Genomic DNA, 6805 nt, shown 5'->3' on the forward strand with positions numbered 1-6805 from the left:
AGCTGGGAGGACCTGGAAGACACCTTCCGCGTCAACTTCCAAGGTACATACGTCCGACCTCCGGACGCCGATGACTTAAGTCACATAGTTCAACAGCCCGGAGAGTCGGCCAGGAAATTCTGGACTAGGTTCCTATTCAAAAAGAACTAGATCGTCGACTGTCCGGATGCCGAAGCCCTAGCGGCCTTTAAGCACAGCATTCGCAACGAATGGCTCGCCCGACACCTTGGCCAATACAAGTGAAAGTTCATGGCAGCCCTCATGCACTTATGACCCGCTTTTGCGCAGGCAAAGATAGTTGGCTAGCCCGTAGCAGCAACAATGCAAGCGAACCTGGCACTTCTAAAGCCAGAAATAGCAACGACAAGACCCGACGCAATAGACACAAGTGTCGGGATAACGATGATAATACCGATGACACGACGGTTAACGCCGGATTCAGCGGATCCAAGCCCGGTCAGCAGAAGAAGCCATTTAAAAGAAACAATTCGGGCTCATCCAGCTTAGATCGAATCCTCAATCGACCATGTCAGATCCACATCACCCTCGATAAACCTGCCAATCATACCAACATAAGCTGTTGGGTCTTTAAACAGGCCGGTAAGTTACATATCAAGGACAAAGAGAAGGGGTCGCCAACTGAGGACGATGACGAGGAGCCCCGTCCACCGAACACAGGGGGACAGAAGAAATCCACCCCCCAAGTCAAAATGGTGAACATGATATACGTTACTCATATCCCCAAGAGGGAGCGCAAACGCGCCTTCAGGGACGTCTATGCGATAAAGCCATTCGCCCCAAAATTCAATCTATGGTCATCTTGCCCGATCACTTTCTATCGCAGGGACCATCCGACCAGTATTCATCACGGCGGCTCAGCCGCACTGGTCCTCGACCCAATCATTGATGGATTCCACCTCTCGCGGGTCCTCATGGACGGTGGCAGCAGCCTTAACCTTCTCTATCAGGACACAATCCGCAAGATGGGCATCGATTCCTCAAGGATCAAACCCACCAAAACTACCTTTAAAGGAGTAATACCAGGTGTAGAGGCCTGCTGCACGGGCTCAATCACATTGGAAGTTGTCTTCGGATCACCAGACAACTTCCGAAGCGAAGACTTGATCGTCGACATCGTCCCTTTCCGCAGTGGCTATCACGCACTGCTCGGATGAACCGCATTTCCTCGCTTCAATGTGGTGCCACACTATGCCTATCTCAAGCTTAAGATGCTCGGGCCATGCGATGTCATAATAGTCAACGGAAACATGGAACGCTCCCTCCGTACCGAGGTGCACAACATGGCCCTGGCAGCGGAAGTATAGGGCGGCCTTATAAAGCAGAACATTAATTCGGGGGCCAAGCCCCCAGACACTATCAAACGAGTCTGGATTACTCTGCAACATGACATACCGGCTCGTCAGAAGTTGGACTAGCAATTCAGCCTCCGTCTCAGTCCCGACCGGACTGCAGCGTACGTACCGCTGCTACCTCTTGAGCACTTGTGTTGGTTTTCCCTTGAAAAGGAAAGGGTGATGAAGCAAAGTAGCGTAAGTATTTCCCTCAGTTTTTGAGAACCAAGGTATCAATCTAGTAGGAGGCTACGCACAAGTCCCTCGCACCTACATAAACAAATAAATCCTCGCAACCAACGCGATAAGGGGTTGCCAATCCCTACATGGTCACTTACGAGAGTGAGATCTGATAGATATGATAAGATAATATTTTTGGTATTTTTATGATAAAGAGAAATAAAAGATGCAAAGCAAAATAAATGGCAAAGGAAATAACTAAGTATTGGAAGATTAATATGATGGAAGATAGACCCGAGGGCCATAGGTTTCACTAGTGGCTTCTCTCAAGAGCATAAATATTTACGGTGGGTGAACAAATTATTGTTGAGCAATTGGCAGAATTGAGCATAGTTATGAGAATATCTAGGTATGATCATGTATATAGGCATCACGTCCGAGACAAGTAGACCGACTCCTGCCTGCATCTACTACTATAACTCCACACATCGACCGCTATCCAGCATGCATCTAGAGTATTAAGTTCAAGAGAACAAAGTAACGCTTTAAGCAAGATGACATGATGTAGAGGGATAAACTCATGCAATATGATATAAACCCCATCTTGTTAACCTCGATGGCAACAATACAATATGTGCCTTGCTGCCCCTACTGTCATTGGGAAAGGACACCGCAAGATTGAACCCAAAGATAAGCACTTCTCCCATTGCAAGAAAGATCAATCTAGTAGGCTAAACCAAACTGATAATTCTAAGAGACTTGCAAAGATAACCAATAATACATAAAAGAATTCAGAGAAGATTCAAATATTGTTCATAGATAAACTTGATCATAAACCCACAATTCATCGGTCTCAACAAACACACCACAAAAGAAGATTACATCGAATAGATCTCCACAAGAGAGGGGGAGAACTTTGTATTGAGATCCAAAAAGAGAGAAGAAGTCATCTAGCTAATAACTATGGACCCAAAGGTCTGAAGTAAACTACTCACACTTCATCGGAGAGGCTATGGTGTTGATGTAGAAGCCCTCCGTAATCGAAGCCCCCTCCGGCGGAGCTCCGGAAAAGGCCCCAAGATGGGATCTCGTGGATACAGAAAGTTACGGCGGTGGAATTAGGGTTTTGGCTCCGTATCTGGTAGTTTGGGGGTACGTAGGTAAATATAGGAGGAAGGAGTATGTCGGTGGAGCAACAGGGGGCCCACGAGGGTGGAGGGCGCACTTGGGGGGGGTAGGCGCGCCCCCTACCTCGTGCCTTCCTTGTTGATTGCTTGACGTAGGGTCCAAGTCCTCTAGATCATGTTTGTTCTGAAAATCACGTCCCCAAAGGTTTCATTCCGTTTGGACTCCGTTTGATATTCTTTTTCTGCGAAGCCCTAAAATAGGCAAAAAAACAACAATTCTGGGCTGGGCCTACGGTTAATAGGTTAGTCCCAAAAATAATATAAATGTGTATAATAAAGCCCAGTAATGTCCAAAACAGAATATAATATAGCATGGAACCATCAAAAATTATAGATACATTGGAGACGTATCAAGCATCCCCAAGCTTAATTCCTGCTCGTCCTCGAGTAGGTAAATGATAAAAACAGAATTTTTGATGTGGAATGCTACTTGGCATAATTTCAATGTAATTCTTCTTAATTGTGGTATGAATATTCAGATCCGAAAGATTCAAGACAAAAGTTCAATATTGACATAGAAATAATAATACTTCAAGCATACTAACTAATAAATTATGTCTCTTCAAAATAACATGGCCAAAGAAAGTTATCCCTATAAAATCATATAGTCTAGCTATGCTCTATCTTCACCACACAAAGTATTTAAATCATGCACAACCCTGATGACAAGCCAAGCAATTGTTTCATACTTTTGGTGTTCTCAAACTTTTTCAATCTTCACGCAATACATGAGCGTGAGCCATGGACATAGTACTTTAGGTGGAATAGAATGGTGGTTGTGGAGGAGACAAAAAGGGGAAGATAGTCTCACATCAACTAGGCGTATCAACGGGCTATGGAGATGCCCATCAACAGATATCAATGTGAGTGAGTAGGGATTGCCATGCAACGGATGCACTAGAGCTATAAGTATATGAAAGCTCAACGAAAGGAACTAAGTGGGTGTGCATCCAACTCACTTGCTCACGAAGACCCGGGGCATTTTGAGGAAGCCCATTATTGGAATATACAAGCGAAGTTCTATAATGAAAATTCCCACTAGTATATGAAAGTGATAACATATGAGACTCTCTATTATGAAGATCATGGTGCTACTTTGAAGCACAAGTGTGGTAAAAGGATAGTAGCATTGTCCCTTCTCTCTTTTTCTCTCATATATTTTTGGGGCCTTTTTTATGGCCTCTTTTTTTATTTTTTATTTGGGCTTCTTTGGCCTCTTTATTATTATTATTTTATTTTTCGTCTGGAGTCTCATCCCGACTTGTGGGGGAATCATAGTCTCCATCATCCTTTCCTCACTTGGGACAATGCTCTAAATGATGATCATCACACTTTTATTTACTTACAACTCAACAATTACAACTCAATACTTAGAACAAAATATGACTCTATGTGAATGCCTCCGGTGGTGTACCGGGATATGCAATGAATCAAGAGTGACATGTATGAAAGAATTATGAACGGTGGCTTTGCCACAAATACAATGTCAACTACATGATCATGCAAAGCAATATGACAATGATGGAGCGTGTCATAGTAAACGGAATGGTGGAAAGTTGCATGGCAATATATCTCGGAATGGCTATGGAAATGGCATGATAGGTAGGTATGGTGGCTGTTTTGAGGAAGGTATATGGTGGGTGTATGATACCGGCAAAAGGTGCGCGGTATTAGAGGGGCTAGCAATGGTGGAAGGAAGAAAAGTGCGCATGATCTATGGACTCAACCTTAGTCATAAAGAACTCATATACTTATTGCAAAAATCTACAAGTTATCAAAGGAAAGTATTACATGCATGATCCTAGGGGGATAGATTGGTTGGAAAAGACCATCGCTCGTCCCCGACCGCCACTCATAAGGAAGACAATCAATAAACAAATCATGATCGGACTTTTTTTTTGAGAGAAATCATGCTCCGACTTCATCACATAACGGTTCACCATACGTGCATGCTACGGGAATCACAAACTTTAACACAAGTATTTCTCAAATTCACAACTACTCAACTAGCATGACTCTAATATTACCATCTCCATATCTCAAAACAATTCTCAAGTATCAAACTTCTCATAGTATTCAACACACTCATATGAAATTTTTTATTAATCTTGCATGCCTAACATAATTAAAGAAAATGACCATGCTGTTTTGTAGGAATCTCAAAATAATCTAAGTGAAGCATGAGAGAACAATAGTTTCTATAAAACAAATTCACCGACGTGCTCTAAAAGATATAAGTGAAGCACTAGAGCAAAAACTATATAACTCAAAAGATATAAGTGAAGCACATAGAGTATTCTAACAATTTCCAAATCATGTGTGTCTCTCTCAAAAGGTGTGTACAGAAAGGATGATTGTGTAAAACTAACAAATAAAGACTCAAATAATACAATACGCTCCAAGCAAAACACATATCATGTGGTAAATAAAAATATAGCTCCAAGTAAAGTTATCGATGGAAGTAGACGAAAGAGGGGATGCTTTCCAGGGAATCCCCAAGCTTTGGCTTTTAGGTGTCCTTACATTATCTTTGGGTGCCATGGGCATCCACAATCTTAGGCTCTTTCCACTCCTTGTTCCATAACCCATCAAATCTTTAACCCAAAACTTGAAAACTTCACAACACAAAACTTAAAGTAGAAAATCTCGTGAGCTCTGTTAGCGAAAGAAAACAAAACACCACTTCAAGGTACTGCAATGAACTCATTCTTTATTTATATTGGTTTTAAACATACTGTATTCCAACTTCTCTATGGTTTATAAACTATTTTACTAGCCATAGATTCATCAAAATAAGCAAACAACACACGAAAAACAGAATCTGTCAAAAACAGAACAGTCTGTAGTAATCTGTAGCTAACGCAAGATCTGGAACCTAAAAAATTCTAAAATAAATTTCTGGACGTGAGGAATTTATCTATTAATCATCTGAAAAAATAATTAACCAAATAGCACTTTTCAAATAAGAATGGCAGCAATTCTTGTGAGCACTAAAGTTTCTGTTTTTTACAGCAAGATTAAAAAGACTTTCCCCAAGTCTTCCCAACGGTTCTACTTGGCACAAACACTAATTAAACACAAAAAACATAACCAAAACAGAGGCTAGATAAATTATTTATTACTAAACAGGAGCAAAAAGCAAGGAATAAAAATAAAATTGGGTTGCCTCCCAACAAGCGCTATCGTTTAACGCCCCTAGCTAGGCATAAAAGCAAGGATAGATCTAGGTATTGCCATCTTTGGTAGGCGATCCTTAAGTGGCTCTCATAATAGATTCATAAGGTAATTTAATTTTATTTCTAGGGAAGTGTTCCATGCCTTTCCTTAACGGAAATTGGAATCTAATATTCCCTTCCTTCATGTCAATAATTGCACCAATCGTTCTAACGAAAGGTCTACCAAGAATAATAGGACATGAAGGATTGCAATCTATGTCAAGAACAATAAAATCTACGGGAACATAATTCCTATTTGCAACAATAAGAACATCATTAATTCTTCCCATAGGTTTCATAGTAGTGGAATCCGCAAGGTGCAAGTTTAAAGAGCAATCATCAAAATCATGGAAACCTAGCAAATCACACAAAGTCTTTGGAATCGTGGGAACACTAGCACCCAAATCACACAAAGCATAGCATTCATGATCTTTAATTTTAGTTTTAATAGTAGGTTCCCACTCATCATAAAGTTTTCTATTGCATCAAAGCATCAACGATATATTTAGTAAAAGCTTTATTTTGACTATAAGCATGAGGAGAATTTAGCACGGATTGCAACAAGGAAATACAATCAATCAAAGAGCAATTTTCATAATTAAATTCCTTGAAATCCAAAATAGTGGGTTTAGCAACATCTAGGGTTTTAATTTCTTCAATCCCACTTCTACCAATTTTTGCATTAAGATCTAAAAACTCTGAATTTTTGGAACATCGTCTAGGTAAAGGTGGGTCATATTCAGTCCCATCATTATCAAGATTCATATGGAAAAACAAAGATTTAATAGGGGACACATCAATAACTTTTAGATCTTCATCTTTATTATCATGGAAACTAGAAGAACACACTTTTATAAAGCAATCTTTCTTA

This window comes from Triticum urartu, chromosome 5A, assembly GCF_056163025.1.
Source record: "Triticum urartu cultivar PI428250 chromosome 5A, HENAU_Tu73, whole genome shotgun sequence".
Lineage (NCBI taxonomy): Eukaryota > Viridiplantae > Streptophyta > Magnoliopsida > Poales > Poaceae > Triticum > Triticum urartu.